At 40.1% G+C, this 20,741-nt stretch overlaps 1 long non-coding RNA gene and 1 other non-coding gene across 2 annotated transcripts in view; one reads left to right on the top strand and one right to left on the bottom strand.

Annotated features, from left to right (window-relative positions):
• The window catches only part of LOC131280674 (uncharacterized), a 31,884-nt gene extending 17,265 nt beyond the window's left edge, over positions 1-14,619 (bottom strand). Inside the window, exons 1-2 of the long non-coding RNA XR_009188404.2 lie at positions 14,386-14,619; positions 6,036-6,243 (exon numbers count right to left, since the gene is read on the bottom strand). This is a non-coding gene — a long non-coding RNA (uncharacterized lncRNA). The remainder of the gene's footprint in view (positions 1-6,035; positions 6,244-14,385) is intronic.
• Positions 5,261-5,364, top strand: LOC111761929 (small nucleolar RNA U13). The gene has a single exon (XR_002795159.1). It is a non-coding gene; the product is annotated as a small nucleolar RNA U13 (small nucleolar RNA).
• Positions 14,620-20,741: the final 6,122 nt, after the last annotated feature.

Genomic DNA, 20,741 nt, shown 5'->3' with positions numbered 1-20,741 from the left:
AGGTTAAAAGTGAACAGATAGGAAAAATCCAGCATGCTTATACTAATCAATAGAATGTTGGACTAGTTATGTCAAAGTAGCCAATATTATTACCTGGAATAAAGAGGGGCAATGAAAAAGGGGTCAATTTACCACAGGGCATAACAATCCTAAACATTAATGCATCAAATCATACAGCTTCAAAATTCTACACAAGGAAAATCTAGGCAAGAAATTTAGGTGCCAAATGAAAGTTCTGAGCAAATGGTTGGCCAGGTTTTCAAACCAAATGACTAGTTTCTGAATCCCATATTAACATTGTATCATTCTATACACACTAGTATTACAACAGTATCTTATATACAGTTTTATTGTAACATTTAGTGTTGTACTCTAATTAGGTATTTAGAATTGTTTTCAGATTTGTTAGTGGCCTCCTTAAAGGCAAGGATCATGTCTTACTTAACTTTGTAGTTCTTGAATATAGCAGAATGCTAGCTACATGAAGTCAAATATGTTTGCGATATTTGTGCTATATTACCATTCATTTATTTAGGTAAGTCTTTTCAACTATAGTATCTTATTTAGAGCTCATATCAATCCTCTAAAATAGGGTATGTCATTTTAGATAACTTAAATTTGTAAGAACTGTTACAAATTGTTGTGAAAAAAAGGAAGAGTACTCACAAAGATTGGTTAATGCATAAATGAATTTTCTACCTTATTTATTGCTCCTGGCTTGGCTGACCATTTCCTGTGGAGCTCAGTGAGATGAAATTGTCCTCGTGTTGCCTATTCCCCTCTTCTCTCATAGACAAAGATAAGAAGCCTTGGTTAGTGCTGGCTCTGCACATAAGTGAGCCTGGTGATGTGGTTGAAGTTTATGGCAAATGCCTCCAGGCAATGCCTGTAGGTAAGTTAGCATCGAAAAGAAAAACGTCTAGTTCAATTTTTTTCATTAGTTTGAAACTCTGGTCATCAAAAACCAGATGACTTAAAACAATGGAGTAGGAATGAGATTAAATTTTATAGCATGATTTAAATTATGAATAAGCCAATTACTATGCAACACAATTTTCCAGAGTGTCACCATCCATGTGTTCGAACTCTGGTCAATTAAAATGCCAACAATGGTCTCAAAAAGAAAAAAAGATAAAACACCAGATGTTGGAAATCAGAAGGAATAGCATTTAGTCACCAAGATTAACAGTCTCTGTGTAGTGCAATGAAAATAGATCCAAGAGTCAAAGAACTTGTCTTCAAATCCTGGCTCCATTTACTACTTGCTTCCTACCTGTGGACCTTGGCTTAACCACTTAACCTCTCTAAGCCTCAGTTTCTTCATCTGAAAAAGGAAACAATAATTGTGGCTACTTCACTGGATTTTTGTGAAGAATTCATACACATCATCTACTTCAATTTTTAAAATAGAGATCTTTTGTTGTAATGTCAGAATGAATAAAAGACACTAATATCTTTACATGCTTTAGCTTTCCTGACTTTCTTTAAGATGTCTGCTGTAGATTGTCTGGCCTGAATAATTATGCTCAGTTTAATATTCTTTTAAACAGGAAGAAAGTAAACAAGTCACGTGATTACTCAGGTTGTCTTCAGATTAATGTGGTCCTAGGTGATTTGGGAGCCTGCTGGAACTAACTAGTTGTTTCTTGTCTATCATGTTCTGTGTTCATTTCCAGAGCATATACTGTAAAAACTTGTGAAGAAGTCAGAATCTATAGGGTTTCCTTCTAAAGAGAGTTGTTTTCCTTATAATTTAGGAATAATGGTGGCTACTATTGAACAGAAACCTACATGAACATAACAGCTGATAAAAGTCTTAATGGTAGATGAGATCATGGTTCTCTATCTTCCACTCATACTATTTTTACAAGTCAATGTCTCAGGATGTTGGATAAGATATAACTTTAACAGGGGTTATATATTTCTAAATTTGCCTCGCAAATGCCATGTACTCTGCCTGGGGTCTCAGCCGCCATCCATAGTTAGCTTCTACTCATCCTTGAGTTCTCAGCCACTCATCTGGGTGATCCCTGACTCCTCCTAAGACAGAATCAGATAATCAGATGCCTGTTCCCTACATATGCTATGATGAACCTTTCCATTACAGCACTGGGCTCAGTAGTAATTTTATCCCTATTTATGTAACTATTTTATTAGCACTCATATTTTGCTCTAGATTGTAAGATATATGCAGCTAGAAACTATGCCATTTTCTTTTGTTTTCTCTTTCCTTTGTGGGGAGTGGTAGTCCTCACTAGTTACATCCTACACCATGCGGTCATTCACATTTTATCCTCAATGCCTGACACATAATAGCTCCTCAATTGATTCTTGTTCAATGGCTGCTCGAGCAAACTAACTTGAGTAACAGCAGTGGCAACATCACAACACATGCTTAAAGTTTTCAAAGCCTTACCACATACCTTATTTCACTTAACAAGCAAGCAGAGGAGGGAGCTAGGTTCCTTTCCCAGGGCATCGCTCAAACTGCCTTAAATAGAATCTATCAGAAGGGCAATACTTAATCTAACATTTTGCGGCCATAGTTCTGGATTTGATGAATGGGACTTTGTGAGATGCTTCCTGTGAAGCTTGCCCAAGGGGATGGGTTTTATGTATATAATACATAAACATTTTCATGAACTCTGCACGAAATAAGAATTAAGAAGGGAAATGACTGGAAAAGTGCCAATGAGGATGTATGTGGGAAACCTGTAAAAAGGCAATAGACAGGAAAGAAAAAGTAGCTAAAATAAGCTAATGGGTGGATAAGGAGGAAAAAATACTCAGCAGTAAAATAGATAATGGAATGGCTAGGGAGAAAACAGAAAGGATAATACTGAAGAAAAATTGCCAACTTCAGAAAGTCAGAGAGTCATTTAAAGAAGAGGTTAAGAGGTCAAGGATTACAACAATATCTTCCACATTTCCGTTCTTCTGTGCAGAGCTTGATTTGTGACTGTCTTTAGTTGCCTGGTCAAAAGACAAAAATGCAAAACTAAGATACATTCCCTTGCCTTGTTCCATTTTAACATCCATTATTATCTTTCAGAAGGCACAAACATGAAAAAGAACTTAGGGAAAGTAAAGATACAGATTTTTTAAGGGAACAGAATTAAGGCCACAAGATCCCTCAACCTTCCTTTCTCCCTTCTCTTAGTAAAACTGTTTTCAACAATATTAACCATCTCCTCATCCTTGCTCAGTCCTGTGCAATTGATTCCACAACTTCTTATATCTTTGGAATATATTGAGAGGGAGGGAGAGAGTGAAGGAGAACTGGGAGGACAGTGAAAAAGAAATCTGAGTGGTAGATACTGGCTCATTCTCTTTCTTTGCCCCTGCATTCATTTCAATCCAATCCTGTCCTCACTCTTATTAATTCCATGTTCCTGCACTCACTGTTTCCTCATCCTTCCCTTTTCTTTTCTCTTCAACCCTCTTATCCCACCAAAATTCTTGTTTATCACTCCAAAATACTTTTTTTTAGTCATTTATTGAACTTAGCCTCTCAACTTTACCTGAACCAATAAATAACAGATATCTGAAGTCCAGACTCTATGGACGATTCATCACACTCATTTCAGAGTCTTGAAGGCACTCCTCAATGCCTTCTATATGGTAGAATGTCAACTAGTATTTTTTAAATCTGAATTGATAAAATTACATTAACTTAAACTATTTAGGAGCATATGGCTCTTGCTTTTTGTTCCTTCTCAAATATGTCATAGGAAGGAAGGATTGCTTTATCTGGTATAACCTTCCAAGACCTTTATAGAAATTGAAAACACATACTGTAACCAATTCATGAACTCATCAGCTTAGCATGCATGCAAGTATTTGGAAAAAAAACTGGAAAAAATGAAACAAGCTAAGTAGTTATGCTTGTTTTTTTCTGTTTGATTTTTTTTTTCTTGTTTGATTTTCATGAGAATATTTCTAGATGAAAAGACACAATTTTAACCTAGGCATACCTTGTTGGACCTTAAACCAGTGATGACTTTTGAGAGCCATATCTGTCTCCTTAAGACTAAGAACTAGTTCCTTCTGTCTATAATTGAGACAGAGGAGATAGACTCCTTTAGCTTTGGGATCATGATGCCACAGCTTTGGGTCTGGCTGTCTGCCCTGGATGGACATCCAACAGTTTCTGTTGGCTGACTAGAGAGATGTATATTGGCAAATTACATATATATGCATGTGTGCAGTATAAAACCCTACTTGGGCTCCTCATTACTGGGGTCCAGAAAGATACATTTGAAATCTAGCTCCAGCTTGGATCGATTAGAACCTTAGCTCTCAGTGGTCTATCCTTTGGGAAAAGGAAGACAGAGGAGGCAATGCTGGCCACTGCTTTCATTCATCTGTCTGACACTCAATAAGCCAATGAACATTTATGAGCACTTACTGTATGTAAGTCACTGTTCTCGGCAGAGGAGACAGGGTGAGCCAAATAGCCAAGGTTTGCAGACAGTCCCAGGTTTAACCCTGGCCCCAGAGCAGAAGCACAGCCCTTCCTCCTCTCCTACCTGCGGGGTAGCAGGGAGCTCCCATGACTTCACTTCTGTCTTACCTCCTGCTCACTCCAGGCTGGGTGGAACATCATCAGGGTCTGGAGTACAGCTTCACTTTAAAGCTAATTTTCAGGATTTGGAGTTGTCCTAGATGGTACCACAGGGACAGATGCTGGACATTGTATGTCCTGCCATGCATGGCCCACTGGGTGGACTAGGGGAGAGTATAAATTACAATATAAATCACTATCCATGTGGTGCAGCAGTGCTCCAAAATGTATTCACCAAATGCAATGAATGTGCCACGATGATGAAAGAGGTTATTGATGTGGGAGGAGTGGGGTGAAGGGGGTGGGGGTGTATGGGGACCTCATATTTTTTTAATGTAACATTTAAAACAAATAAAAATAAAGCTAAAGTAATAATGACTCTACTGCAAACAAATTCACCAAAAAACCCACCCCTGTGACCTAACAGCTTGCCAAAATATGGGTGTTTCTTAAAATTTGGAATGAAGAAATAAGGAAGGAGAGATGAGGTGACTTTCCAGTTTGTTTCTGGAAAATTTAAAGGTCTGTTGTTTTTTCATTTCCTTGAATAACAATGTGTAGAGGTTTGACTAGATTAAAAGAACACCTAGATTGGGTTGTGCTCACTAACTCATTCCTCAAATGCATTTTTACATGTCGAGTGCTCTGCTAGACCTTTGAAATACAATAGTCAATAGCACACTAAAGTCTGTCAGGATCCTTTTGTGAGTCATGAGTTTGATGAATGGGTGTTCATGCGTTTATGTGAGATGTGCCTCCCTCAAACCTTGTTACGACATTGGCACATTACCCATCTAATGTGAAGAACAAACCAACAAAGTCTGTCAGGACACGAGGGTTGACCTGGCTCTAGGCAAATGCATCTCGGGGTCTTGAGAAGACACTTCTCCTATCTCGGGTTTGGTGCTTGGAATAGAAGCTGGAGAGTGGCCAACATTCTCGAGCTTTCTTCCTGCTCGATTACCTGGGAATCCTAGGATCAGTAACATAAAGTGCTATCATAGAAACCTCATGGGGAAAGCGGACTTGGCCCAGTGGTTAGGGTGTCAGTCTACCACATGGGATGTCCGCAGTTCAAACAACGGGCCTCCTTGACCAGTGTGGAGCTGGCCCATGCACAGTGCTGATGCGCACAAGGAGTACCGAGCCACGCAGGGTTGTCCCCCGCATAGAGGAGCCCCACCTGCAAGGAGTGTGCCCCGTAAGAAGAGCCGGCCCACTCGAAAGAAAGTACAGTCTGCCCAAGAATGGTGTGGCACACACGGAGAGATGACACAACAAGATGACACAATAAAAAGAGACACAGATTCCCGTGCCGCTGACAACAACAGAAGCGGACAAAGAACACACAGCAAATAGACACAGAGAACAGACAACTGGGGAGAGAAGGGGAGGAGGAGGAAAGGGGAGAGAAATTTACCAGTCACCTCCAGACAAATGATTCCTGAGGATCGAGGGGAGATGCACTGACCTTCATTGTCCAGGACAAGGAAATGCGAGTCAGGATTTCCACACTTGGCTTTTTCCTCTGGGTGATCTTCTGGTGGAGCCCCTGCCCCAGTTTCTCCACAGTGGGTACTTTGTGCCAACTCTCACATAAGCCGTCAGCACATCAGCTGCATTCCTCTTCCTTCTGCATGCTTCAGGGTACGCAGCCAATTAAAAGATGAGTTTTGCCACTGGATGGAAGGGCAGGGAGGTATATGATGAAAAGCATGACATAGGACTTCCCTGGGGCTGGCTTCACACAGAAGCTCTTCCCCATCTCATGGACTACTGCTCTCAGGAGGAGGATGACCCAGCCAACCTCAGGCATCAGGAGTCTGTATGGCAGACAGCTGGCCCCAGTTCTGTAGGATCCTGCTATTTTGGTCTATGTAGAACCAACTTGTGGCTATGGAAGGTGTTTTTGGTTCCCCAAAGCATCAAGAGGGAGAGACTGACTTGTAAATCAGGGGTTCTCAATTACTTTTTGTGCAATTTTGCAGTCTGGTGAAGCCTATGGACTCAGAATAATGCTTTTAAATGCAACCCCCCCCCCCCCCGCCCACAAAACCCACAAAAATCCCCATGCATATTATTATAAAGAACACCAATTTATTGGAATAAAATTATTAAAACTTTTAAATTTCAATAAAGTAGTACTTGCCCTTTATTATCTATCATAATTTCAAAGTAGTTATGAATGTAAAAGATATATGGACTCTACCTATAGTAAACTACTATATGATATAAACATACCATGGATCTCTATTGGTGACAAAAATCACAGGATCTGCTAATGTGGTTGTGTTTGCTGTTTTATCTACCGCTGCATAACAAAACTTTGTAGCTTGAAAATAACAAACATAATTACACTCAGTTTCTGAAGCTCGGGAATTTGGGAGCAGAGTCTCCCAGGAGTTTGCAGTCAAGCTGGGGCTGCAGTCACTGAGGTTGAGGGATCCACTCCCAGGCCCACTCCCGTGGTTGTTGACTGGCTTCAGTTCCTCACTGAGGCCTTAGTTCCTTGTCATATGTCCTCCAGACATGGCAGCTGGTTTCCCTCAGAGGAAGGGATCAAACGAGAGCAAGAGCCCACAAGAGAAGCCACAAGATTCTATAACCTCATCTCAGAAGTGGTTTACCACCACTTCTCCTTCATTCTATTGGTCACAAAGACTACCCCTGGTAAAATGTGGGAGGGGCTGCACCAGGCCGTGAACACCAAGAGGTGGCATCAATTGGAGCCATCCTGGGGGCTGGCTGCGACAACTACATGCATTATGGAAGGGTGTGGTAAATTTCAATTAAAGCTTAGTGAAGATAAAAATGTAAATTTTTCCCATCCAAGTTCATGGAACCTGAATTTTATCCATAAACTCCAGGTTAACAACCTTTGATAGATAGAGAATATCTTTGTTTCTAATAATTTCTGAATCTATAGGAAAGTTTTGTGGTATAATAAAAATCACAGGCCACACCCTTAAAAAACAAAACTTTAGGGGTGACATCATCAACATAGTGATATACAACATCCCCTGAGAAAAACCTCCCCAGAGAGTCAGTGAATGAAAGGACAAATCTCACTCGCTTAGAACTCTGGAGGATGGTAGAGACTGGAGAAGGACTCAACAAATACTGAATTGAAGAAAAAGGAAAATATCCAGTAGGAAACTTCTGTCCCAGACTCACCAGTCCACTTTCCTCCTCTTCACTTGGTCCTGCACAGCTTGGGGAGTTACTCAGAGGCAGCAGCCCAGATCCCTCCCATTTTCCACTAGAGACAGCAGGGATAGAACCCCACACATATACAGGCACAGGGACCCAGGGCCACAGAGGTCCAGGGCAGAACATAAGGCACTGAGGAATGCAACATACAAAAGGACCCCCCAGGAGGGAAAAAAAAGGAGAGACTGCAGTTAAACAATAGTTGGAAAGTGTTACACTCACTCAATTCAATTTCTAGTGACTGGACCACCTAATGCAAAATGTACTTTTCTGGGGTAGCCCACCTTTCTGGATTGACACCATCTGGCTCCCTGGGGTGAGATGACCATAACAGGGAAGATTCCAGAGGCAGAAAAGTCTAACAGAGAAAAAAAAAGTGTGTGGGGGTAAGGTTTAAACTGAACTGCTGTAAGAAAAGATGGTCTCAGAACTTAAAAGCATAAAGAAAACAGGGCACTGAATGAGGGACAGAATTTAAATAAATCAAAGGAACTGGAGAGAAAACTCTGCACAAAAACAAACAACAGGTCAAGATTCCTGGAGAAGTATCAGAGGAAAGGAAGCTTCCTCCTGGAAATGTAACAATTACACAGAAAGTACAATCTTAAAATTTTTACAACAGGGCAAAATCAGATGAAGAAGAGCTGAGGAAATCCAATCAGTTAAACACAGGCTATTCTAAACGTTTACAATAAATTGGACCAAGTGTCAAATAAGAGCCTAACACAGAGTCAATCAACAATAAAACCCTAGACAAAAGGGAGAAACTAACGTTCAGAGTTAACTCATTAAGATAATCAGATGCCTAGACATCAGCAAAAAATTACAAGTCACACTAAAAAACAGGTAGATATGGTTCAATCAAAGGAATTCAAACTTCAAAGGAGACTTTGGAATTCTTCAAAGGAGAATTTGGAACAACTAACCAAAGAAGTTGAGACAAATCTCCTGAATCATTTCAAGGAGATGAATGAAAATATGCATAAAGAGATAAAGAATATCAAGGAAAAAATGTATGAGCATAAAGAATTTAAAAGTATAAAAAGAAACATAGAAATTATAGGGATGAGAGGAACCATAGTAAAACTTAAAAATACACTAGAAAAATAACAAAAAAATAATAATAATGCACTAAAGGAGACTAGATGTAGCTCAAGTGATTGAGCACCTGCTTCCCATGTACAAGGTCCTGGGTTCAATCCCCAGTACCACCTTTAAAAAAACAATATACTAGAGGCATACAACAGCAGATTTGAATGGGCAAAAGAAAGACTCAGTGAACTAGAAGACAGGAAATCGACATCAGACAGTCAGAAGAATAGACAGAGAAAAGAATAGGAAAAAAATGAGCAGTGTCTCAGGGATGTAACTGGAAGCACAAAGTGCACAACACTATGCATCAAGAGTGTCCCAGAAGAAGAAGGGAAAAGGGGGCAGAAAGAATGGCCAAAAAATTCCTAACATTCTATGAAAAACTTTAAGTATACAAGTCCAAGAAGCACAACATATTCCAAACAGAATAAATCCTAATAGACCTACTTTGAATCACATACTATATGAGTCAGAGTTCTCTAGGGAAACAGAATTGACAGAAGATATCTGTAAATACTATGAAATTTCATACAATTCACATGACCGTGGGGATGTACAAGTCCAAATTCTGCAGGCAAGCTACAAACCAGGAGCTCCAGTGAAGGTCCTTGATGAGTTCCCAGGAGACATTGGCAGTCTGAAGTCGAACTGGAAAATTCTCCCTGAATACCTAAATCATTTCCCCTTTTAACTGATTGGATAAAACATCACTCATTGCTGACAGCAATCTCTTTGATTGATTGTAGATATAATCAGTCATCTATGCAATCAACTCACTAATGATTAAAGTCCATAAATGGGGAAAAGGATGTGGCTCAAGCAGTTGAGCTCCCATCTACGTCAATGCCCAGGGTTTCCTGATGAAGTCAAGCTGGCCCAAGCAGCAGTGCTGGCTGACACAGACAGCTGGTGGAGCAAGATGATACAACAAAAAGAGACACAGAGGAGAGGCAATAAAAGACATAGCAGAACAGGAAGCTGAGATGTAGCAAGAGAATGATAACCTGTCTCCCACTCCAGAAGGTCCCAAGATTGGTTCCAAGGGCCACCTAATGAGAATACAAGCAGACACAGAAGAACACACAGCGAATGGACACAGAGAGCAGACAACAGGGGAGCGGGGGGTAGAAATAAATAAATAAATCTTTGAAGTCCATAAATGTCCTTGTATTATAATTAGCCCAGTGCTTGCTTGACCAAACAACTGGGTACATTACCTGGCTGAGTTGACACATTAACCTAACCACAGCACATATTAATCAGAATGTCAAATGCCAAGGATAAAGAGAATATTATGAAAGCAGCAAGAGAAAAGTGATTCATCACTTACAAGGGATCCTCCATAAGACTAAGTGCTGATTTCTCCTCAGAAACTATAGAGACAAGAAGGCAGTTGTATATTTAAGGTACTGAATGATTAAAAAAAAAAAAAAAAGCATCCAGCCAAAAATTCTTTATCTGGCAAAACTGTCCTTTAAAAATGAAGGAGAAGGGAGAAGATGTGACTCAAGCAGCTGAGCACCCAACTCCCATATGGGATGTCCTGGGTTTGGTGCCCAGTGCCTCCTAAAAAACAAACAACAAACAAAGAAACAAAAAACCACCTCAAGGGAACTGATGTGGTTCAGTGGTTGAGCACTGGCTCCACATATGAGGTCCAGGATTCAGTTCCTGGTCCTTATACCTCAAAAAAAAAAAAAAAAAAAAAAAAATGAAGGTGAGTTTAAAGTATTCACAAACAGAATCTGGTTTGTCAACAAGAGACCTGTTGTAAAAGAATTACTGAAGAGAGTTCTGCAGGTTGGAAAGAAAAGATAGGAGAGAGTGGCTTCGAGAAGTGTGAAGAAATGATGATTATCAGTAAGGGTAGCTAAAAGGGTAAATGCAAAACCCAATAGATTTGGATCTTCAATAGTCAACTCTACTCTTTAATTCCTGTAAGAGTCAGAATACAATTGGACAAGAAAAATGCACTTTTCCTGATAACAAACATGCAAAATATAAAGTGGTAAAGTAGGAAAAAAGCAACATAAAGAAGGGAAACAGAGGGCTATGGGAGTGGAGAACATGTATGCTATTGAAGCTAGGCTGGTATCTTGTCAGTTTAGTAGATTATAGATGGAGGTCATATAATATAAATCCCAGAATAACTGAAAAGAAAGTATTTTAAAAATATACAGAAAGAGAAATGAGGAGAGGATCAGTCAGATACAGCACAAGAGATCAACTATACAGAAAAGGAGGTTGCAATAAGGAAAAAGAGAAGCATATAAAATAAGATATGACATATTGAGTAGCAGTGGGGACAGTGGGCATCTTTGTCATGTTCCCAAACTTAGATGGAAAGCTTGCCTTCAGTCCAACAAATGGCAAGAAGTTGAATCTTTGCCATCACATGAGGGATCTTGTAAGTAAATCCTCCCCCAACGGAGCCCTGAGATGTCTGCAGCAAGTCTTGAGTGCTGCTTTGTGACACCCGGAGCCAAGCGAATACAATTAAGTTGTACGTGGATTCCTGAACTATGAAAATTGTGAGACAATGTTTGCTGTTTTAAGCCACTAAGGTTAGGGATAATTGCTTATTCAACAATGGATAACTAATACATTATCTAAAATTGTATCATCTCACTCCCACCCTGACACTGCCTACCCTTTCCCTGCACCCCACTTCATTTTTTCTCCAAAGTACTTGGGGAGGTTTGACCCTATATGTACCCTAGAAAAACATATTCTTAAATAGAGTCCATTCCTATTGTAAGTAGGACCTTTGGATGAAGTCACTTCACTTAAGGTGTGACCCACCTCAATCAGAACAGGTCTTAATTTTCTTATTGGAGTCCTTTATAAGAGATTGAAATTCAGGCAGAGAGAAAGCCATGGAAAAAAGAAGCGGAAATCAATGAAACCTGGAAGAGAAGGGAGAGACCAGGTGACACCATTTTCCTCGCCATGTGGCAGAGAAGCCAAGAATCGCTGCCATCTGTCTTCAGGAAGAAAGCATCACCTTGATAATGCTGTGATTTGGACATTTCCAGGGCCTCAAAACCGTAAGCTAATCAATTCCTATTGTTTAAGCCAACCCATTTTACGGTATTTGCTTGGTGCAGCTGAGGAAACTAAAAAGCACTTTTCACATAGAAAACATACATTATGTATATAGATATAAATTTTCAGAATACATATTTTATTATCTATCTCCTGCACTAGAATATGAGTTAAATGAAGACAGATGTTTTTGTCTAGAACTCTGCCTAGAATCGTATTTGGCACATATTCAACACTCAAGAAATATTTATTAAATGAATGAGTGGGGCAGAGAGGAGAGAAAGGGCAAATGGGATGCCTGGTACCTAGAGTTGGGGTGGCATTTGAGAAAGCAACCCTGGATATGCTAACTGTACTCATATACTTACCCTGCCTCACCATTGCACCATTGTGATATTACTCCCACTGTCCCATCCCCTGCGCAACCCCCTCCCCACAAACACACACACCTCAGGGCATGCTTTGGAGTGCCTTCCTTAAATTTGTCTAAGTTCCTTTGCAGCGCCTGAGACTGGCCTGGGTCATGAGAACCATTTGGATGGGTTGCCCCAAACCCAAGCCAGGTCCCATTTCTCTTCTTCAGATACCCTCCAATGGCTCCCTGGACACCCGAGAGGCAGCCCTAACCATCCCCATTTAGAATCATTATCAGAGCGAGGCACTGTGAGCGACAAGAATGCCTAAGCAAGGACGACAATGACGACAACAATGACGGATATTACAGCTGTGAGGGGACCTAACAACCAAAAACAATACGTGGGACTTTGGTTGAACCCTGTTTTGAAAAAAAATAAAAATAGCTATAAAGGCATTTGGGGGATGGTGGGAGAAATTTGAATATAAACTGGATATTAGATAATGTTAGGGAATTGTTCATTTCCTTAGGTATAATAATAGCATTATGGTCATGTTAGAGAATGTCCTCAAATTCATAGGAGATGAATGCTAAAGTGTATAGGAGTGATGCATCATAATGTTTGTAACTTAATTTTAAATTTAAAAAAATGTTTTACATACATATATACTTACATAGAAAAACACATGGGAAAAGTGTTAATGCCTGTTAAATATAGGTTGTGAGCATTATGAAAGTTTATCATATTATTCTTTCATTGTTATGTGTATTTGAAAATGTTTATAATAAAAATTTTTAATGTTTAAACATATTCATTTACAAATAGAAAACTTGGCTCCAGAGAGGTGGAAGGGAGCTGCTCGCTCAGCTAGTTAGTGGGAGGTTGAGAACCTAGATGTCTCGACTCCCAGTATAATTTTCTTTCATCACATCTGAAACGACCTTCCTGATGTTTTTTCCAGCTCTGAAACAAAGGTTCATCAATCTGATGATTCAGGTAAGCTACAAAAGATATATCCCTTTGTCCCCAATTCACTGTTTTTATCAATATCAAACAGACCCACAGTTGATCGGTTTTCCTGAATCCTCTACACTTGTCATCTTGAATAGGTCCTATCTGATTTAAACCACTTAACAACAACAAAAATGGAAGTTCCTTCCCTTCTCATTATCTAAGGCTTAAAAATAGTAGAGATAAGACTTCAACAGGAATGCTGTTCCCACACTAAAGGCCTCTGCCAAAAGATGATGTTTTCCTCTGACATTTTTTAACCTCTTTTGTCCTCCTCCCAGCCATCTAAGCCTTGGTGTAGCATAGGCTCTGATTCTAAATGCTTGGGTTCAAAACCCAGCTCTGACATTATTAGCTGTGTGACCTTGAGCAAGGTGCTTAACTTCTCTGTGCCTCAGTTTTATCATTTGTAAAACAGATATTATAATAGTGTGGTAGATAGAATAATGGCTCCATGACCTAATTCTCAGAATCTGTGAATATGTTATCTTACTCTGTAAAAGGAACTTTGTGTGACTGTGGGGAGATTATCTCGGATTATCTGAGTAGGCCCATCCTAATCACGAGTCCTTAAAAACCGGGAACCTTCCCCAGGGGTGGTCAAGGAAAAAGATACTATAACAAAAGAACAGTCAGAGAAATGCCTGGAGACAGACTGGACCCAAAGTTATTAACATTGAAGATGGAGAAAAAGATCCATGAGCCAAGGAATGCAGTGACCTCTAGAAGCTGGGAGAGAAAAAGGCAAGGAATTGAATCTGCCAACAACCCAAATGAACAAGAAATGGATTCTCCCCTAGAACTTCCAGAAAGGAGCACAGCCCTGCCAACATCTTGCTTTAGTCCAGTGAGACTTGCTTTGGACTTCTGGCCTGCAGAATTATGAAATAATAAATTTGTGGTGTTTTCAGGTACTAAGTTTGTGGTAATTTGTTACAGCAGCAATAAAAACATTAATACAAATAATATCTATCTCAGAGGGTTGTTGTAAGGTTAAGTGAATTAAAAGATATAGATATGGTCTTTGTTTGCCAGAGGCTGCCAAAGCAAAAATACCAGAAATGGGTTGACTTTTAAAAAGGGAATTTATTTGGGGTAAAAACTTACAGTTCTGAAGCTGCGAAAATGTTCCAAATCAAGGCATCATCAGGGAGGCCTTCTCACCAAGCGTTGGCTGCTGGCAGACCCTGGACTCCTGCCACATGGTGAGGCAAGATGGCGGGTCTGTTGGTTTCTGCTTTCTCCTGGATCAGCTGTGGGCGATAGGGCACATGGTTCATCTCCGCAGTCTTGAGCTGCTCTGTGGGTCCAGCCTCTTGGGGGGCTTCATGCTTCAGCTTCAACTACTAGCAATCCTTGAGTCCTCTCTCACATGTCAAAGACAGCAACTGTCTTTCTCCCTGTGTGTTCTCAGTTTATATAAGACATTTTTGACTGAATGCAAACACAGTGGATGAAAGCAGAAACACACCATGGTAAATAATCATTAACTTTCAGAACACTGGGAACAAAGGAAAAAATCTTACCAGTTTCCAGAAAGACAAAACAGTTCCCACATAAGGATCAACTATTAGAATAGTTTTAGGTTTCTCAACATACTCAGTGGAAGTTAAAGGACAATAGAGAATGGCCTTCAAATTTGTAAGAGAAAGTTTTTACCTAGTCAAACTGTCAATTTAATATGAGGGTAGAATAAAAATACCTCCAAACATGCAAAGTCCTGGAAAGAAAAAAAAAGTAAGAGGAATTTACAAGATAGTGATAGTGGGATTCCTAAGATGACAACTGCGTACTAGAGGTAGAGCGCAACCAATCCAGAATGGAACACATTAGAATGTTCCATCTGGGAAAGATGTCTCTGAGAAGTTGAAATTGATAGAATAATTGACATATTTGAAAATAGTAAAGGGCTTTTGTTTAAACAATTGGGGGAGTACTTGGAACTGATTTGAGGATAAACACATAGAAAACAAGGCAATTACTAACTTCCAGGAGGACAAAAACAGTTGTGTAAGACATAAGTAAGAATGTGCTACATGACTTAGTGGTGAACAGTGTTTACATAGCTGTAATCATGCAAATATTCTACATGTATAATAATGTAACATATTCCACATTATGATATTACTATATTGAGAGAGTAAGAGGATATGAAGTGGGCTTGTGTGAAGGGGCTGATGCTGTGAAAAATAAGAGAAATCTTGATTATTTAGTTTTAGCCATTGTGGAGAGTGAATAAGTAGAAATATAAGCAAGAGATATCTCAGAGATATGGAGGTAAAAAAAGTGTTAGAAGAAAGAGTTAAGGTTGTTACATAAGGTTGCTTCTGCAGCATTAGAATGGGCTAGGCATGGAGAGCGGTAGAATGGGCTAGGCATCCCGGTTTTGGTAATAAATCCTGTGAACTATTTACCTAATATTATGTGCATGTCCAAATTCCATAAAATAAATACAAACACTAAACTTAACCAAAAAGCAAAATAAAACAAAAAGAGACAATGCAATCTCACAATGCATCCTGTCCTCTGTTTTCTGGTGGGCAGTTGGCTTGAGGAGGGTGGTCACCAGCAGGTGGTCTGTTGGGTCTTATGGAAGCTTCCTTGGCCACCTCAGTACAACAGCAGCAGCCCAGCACATCCCTTGCTCCTCTGCGAAGCCTCCTCACAGTGGCACAGTGGCCATGAATTAAGCATTCAGGACATTCACCTTCTAGGAGGGTCTCACAAGGAAGAATGAGGGAAAAACACAAAGGAGGACCTTGTCTTAGTAGAGGGAGCAGTTCTTTGGCAAAAATCAACCTGAGGTTGACTCCCCATTGCCTTAGGTCAAAGATTCTGGGAAAGAAAACACATGCTCTATTTTTTCCTTAACTGTTCAAAGCCAGAGTATTTATATTCAGGAATAGAAGCAAAGTTACATGGGTATAGTAATTGGTGCCATGGAAATTTCTTCCCCAGCACCTGAGCTAGTCTTCACAATTTCACCAACTATGGACCTAGGAGAAGTTCTACCAGATGCTCCACAAATAAAATGCCTTGCCCTGGACCCAGGTGTGGCTCCTGCTCACTAAACAATGAGCGGGAGAGGGAAGATGGATGGAGACCAATCATTAGAGTTCAGGTTTGTTTAGGTAATTGCTCCTGCTAACACAAAGACCTCCTTCCTGGTTGCTTTAATTAGAGAACACCTTGCTGCTAAGGGGGTAAATGCAGGGCTCCCAAAGGCAAAAAAAAAGATAGGATAGAGTATTCCTGCCAGTGAGAACAGCTTAAATAAAGGTAAAGGACCTTGAAAAGATAAAATGATACTCAAGTGTCAAGTATGTGCCATTGCCTCATCTGCTAGTAAGGACCAACTTTCCCATTTTGCAAAGTGCCCAGAATCATATAACAGTTTATGTATGGAGAGCCAAGACTCAAACCTAGTTCTGTATGACAACCAAATCTGTGTTTTCTTGATCATACTATGCTGCCATTTATGCAGACATGAGAAAGTATAAGACTACTCAGGGAATAATATTAGTTCCCCTCCACCTCCAGACCCAAATATGAGGTAAGATTCAAGTGCAAGTAGTTTATTTTGACATTGACCCTAGGAAACATTGGTAGGGAAATGGAGAAAAGAGACAAGGCAAGGAAGTCAACCATCGAGTTCATTATTAAGTAACTTGTCTCTGTAAGTAACTGGAATAGAATTCTGCTGGAGGATTTCTGAGCCAGGATATAACATGCAGCTCAGAGTTATCCCACCCCAAAGGAGTGAGGGAGATTGGGTAACTGTATAAACTAGTCATTGGTCCAAGGATGTCCAGGGGTGGGGAGGGACATTAATTTCCCAGAATTTCCAGCCTACCATTTAGATGACCAAGTAAGTTCTGTAAAACAGAGAAAAACCCCAGGCAAAGAAATGCAGGTTCTGGAAGCTGGAATTTGGTCAGAGGTGCACTGAAGTGCTACTAGAGCAGCACAGGTTAGGGGGAAAGCTCTGCAAAGGCAAGGACCGTGCCTGTTTTGCTTAGCACTATATATCCATCACCTGGCACATAAAAGATGCTCAATATTTGTGGAAGGAATGGAAGAAGAGAGAGATGGAGTCTGAGAAATAGAGGCAGGGCCACAATATTGAACAGCACCAGGAGATCAGAGAGGAGGCCAGAGGAAGATTAAAAACATCTTGAATCTGGGCTACTTTATTCAGCATGCAATGGAGGGCTTCTGAAAGCTTTAGAGCAGGGAAATGATCAACACAGAATTTCAGGATAATGAATATGGTACTCCAAGGTTCCAAAAATGCTTATCATTTTCTCTGAGTCAAGGCATTTTTCATTTCTAGGGAGGATGGAGCAGGACATTGTTAAATTATATGATTGCTCATGAAGAAGAATAGCTGTTGAATACTACCAGCTTTATATCTACTTCTTACTCCTGCTCTGAAAGTGCAAAGAGTGGCACTTACTTGCCAGGTGGCAGTGTGAGGCTAGAGAGTGGCAGGGGTGCTGGTATGAGCCAGCCTCCCTGAACTGCTGAGAACCAGGAGGAGGCAGCCAGGAGCAAGACCCAGGTGATCTGAGGGTTTTCTCTGACATAACAGCTTGTGCCCTCACGATCACATCATTTCCCTCAGGTTGTATAACTAGAAAAGAAGAAAACAGGAGAAGATATCTCTATAAACATCAGGGATAGACTAAGCAGATGCCAGTGGGTGACAGAAGTTCCATGGGAATATTTGATGCTATGTCACCCCCCAGTAGACATTAAACTGATAAAATACGGGTTCCAAATCCCTTTCTCACAATTCAAAAATCCCCAAACTCTAAGAACGAATTTATTTCCATAAATTTGTGACAAATTCATTTGGCATCAAAACCTGACTTAGGTGTGTATTCCTTCATAGCTGCGGTGGTTTGGAGATATGCACCCCAGAAAAATATGTTCTTAAAATTAATCTATTCCTGTGGGTATGCACCCTTGAAAATAGGACCTTTGATGATGTTACTGCAGATAAGGTGTGGCCCAGGATAGGTCTTAATCCTGTTACTGAAGGCCGTATAAGGAAGGCCACAGAAAGAGAAAAAGCCACAGATGGAGCAGCCAGAAAGTGAAAGTCAATAAAACCCAGAAGAGAAAGGAGAAGCCAGGTGAGGTCGCCATGCACATTGCCATGTCAAAGAAGAGCCAATGGCCAAGGACCACTGACAGCCAGCCTCAGAAGACTAGTCTTCTGGGAGAAAGCATGGCCTTGATGATGCCTTGCTGTTGGGCTTTGAGCCTCAAAGCCATGAGCCAATAAATCCCCGTCATTTAAGCCAAACCAGTGCATGGCACTTGCTTGAGCAGTCAAGGAAACTAAAACAATAGCCTTTTCTTTTCTTTTTTCTTTTCTTTTCTTTTCTTTTTGTTTCTTTCATCCCAATTTGGTTGAATATTTATTCCTTTTCCTCTAGAAAATTTGTTAGGCTGAATTCCAAAATACATTTGTTCCCCAAAGTTATTGGATAAGGCTTATAAACCTGTGATTTTAAAAAGGTTACCTGCATTTTAATTGAATTATTCACCATATCTCCCTCAGCTTTGCCTGTGGGTGTCCCCTTGATGGATCAGAGATTATCTGGCAGAAAATATTCACCAGGAGATGGAGCAAGGACCATGATCTTGAGGCCTTGCTTGGGGGGGGGGGTGGCATTCACTTGGATGAGGCATCTCATGGTGACAGATAGGGAGATCTAGAGTTTTTATTTCTGTTGGGAAAACAAGATCACATCCTTTTCAGGAATCAAAAAAGATTACATCGTCTTTAACGTTTGGATGTCAAGGATACTACGTATCTAAAATGTAAAACAACTGTAAAAGTTGGTCAATTGAACAGTAGGAAATTCCTGGGGATAGGTTTACTATCTTGATTGTGGTAATAGTTTCACAGGTGTATACATATGTCAAAATCATTGAATTTTACATTTTAAATATGTGCTATTTATTATACAGCAATTATACCTAAAAAAATTACAAAGAAAAACAGGAAAAAGAAAAGAAAAATAAGAAACATAAGAAATAATTTAAAACAAAATTGATACATTATGAAGCAGGGCTTTACCCACGGGATTTGTCATGCAGCAGAATACAAAGGGAGCCTATTTTAATGAAGCTAAATTTTTGAACACTCTTTTCCATTCTAGAAGGGCAAGAAGTGTGTTTGAGACTGCTGTATCCCCAGCATCTAGCCCAGTGCCTGGCACGGAACAGGTGCTCAAGTAAATCGAGTGAATAATGCATTTGTAGCATGCAAAACGGGGAAATGGACATGAGTTCATATGTAGTTACTGAAGTGTTCTATTTGCTAAGACAGCAAATTCCAGAGGAGTGGGTATCAGTATGATCTAAACCACAAAGCTTTTCCAAAATAAACCCAAGAGGCAGGAGAGATGTTGGGCTATGCTAAAGAAGCCAAAGAAAGGACATAAATAGAGAGAACTGCAAATAAAACATTTGAAGACATGTGAGGAAGGGGCCATGTTTATCTCCTCAAAATGCTCTGCCACCAACACTATTCAGGTAACTGCAGTTTTCTCAGAAAGGCTTGTCTTTGTTTCCCTTCGGTTTTCATGTGCTGCTCAGAGCTCTCTGGGCTTCCATAAATTCCTCTGAGGATTATAGAAATCCTGCTGATGATTTTAAGTCACCACAGGAGGCTGCTTACAGCAAAGTTATGACTCTGTCGGCAACCTAAGGATCCTGCTTTTTGAGTCAGTAAAATCCCTTTGGCCATATGAACTCGTATGAAAACTTGGTGGAAAGTTTTCTTCACTCCCACTGCCCAGCCTGGCAGAGGGGCCCCCTGTGGATAGGGAGTGAGTAGCTCCAAGCCTTCACTAAACCAGCTGGTTATGGTGCCTGCACAGCCCACCACACGTATTCCTTTCCTTATCCCACCCATCCTGGTAGCCATGCACATAAAAGGATGAACAGTACTGCACAATGCCGAGTGACAGGTGAGGGTTTATCTGTGCAAAATTGGTAAAAAGGTTGTTTGTAAATCTGTGGGAATGAATATAAATGTTGAAAGCATATCATATTGTTTGTAACTAGCAGAGCTCTTATATAGGTATGACAGTGGTTGAAAGGGAAAGTCTAAGGTCATGTATATTACTAGACGGAAAGATAAAAAGTGTAACATAGGACTGCTTATGATAGTAAAACTTTATGTAAAACAGAGACATGGGTGATATTGCATATATATATGTCTGTTTTTACAAAATATAAATACAAATATACTAGAAAGAAGGAAAAAGAAGAGCAGCTATGTATGGCAGCGGAAGCTTAGAGAGATTGAGCGGTGATGAGTTTTGTTTGTTTGTTTTTTGTTTATTATTTTATTGGAACAATGAAAGTCCTCTAAAAATGAGTGAATGTTGAATGCACAAACATGTGATTACACCAGATACCACTGGTTGTACACTTTGGATGGA

The sequence above is a fragment of the Dasypus novemcinctus genome, chromosome 2 (genome assembly GCF_030445035.2).
Source record: "Dasypus novemcinctus isolate mDasNov1 chromosome 2, mDasNov1.1.hap2, whole genome shotgun sequence".
NCBI classification, from domain to species: Eukaryota; Metazoa; Chordata; class Mammalia; order Cingulata; family Dasypodidae; genus Dasypus; species Dasypus novemcinctus.
The sequence above is the reverse complement of the archived record's forward strand: the minus strand, read 5'-3'. Positions and strand labels throughout refer to the sequence as shown.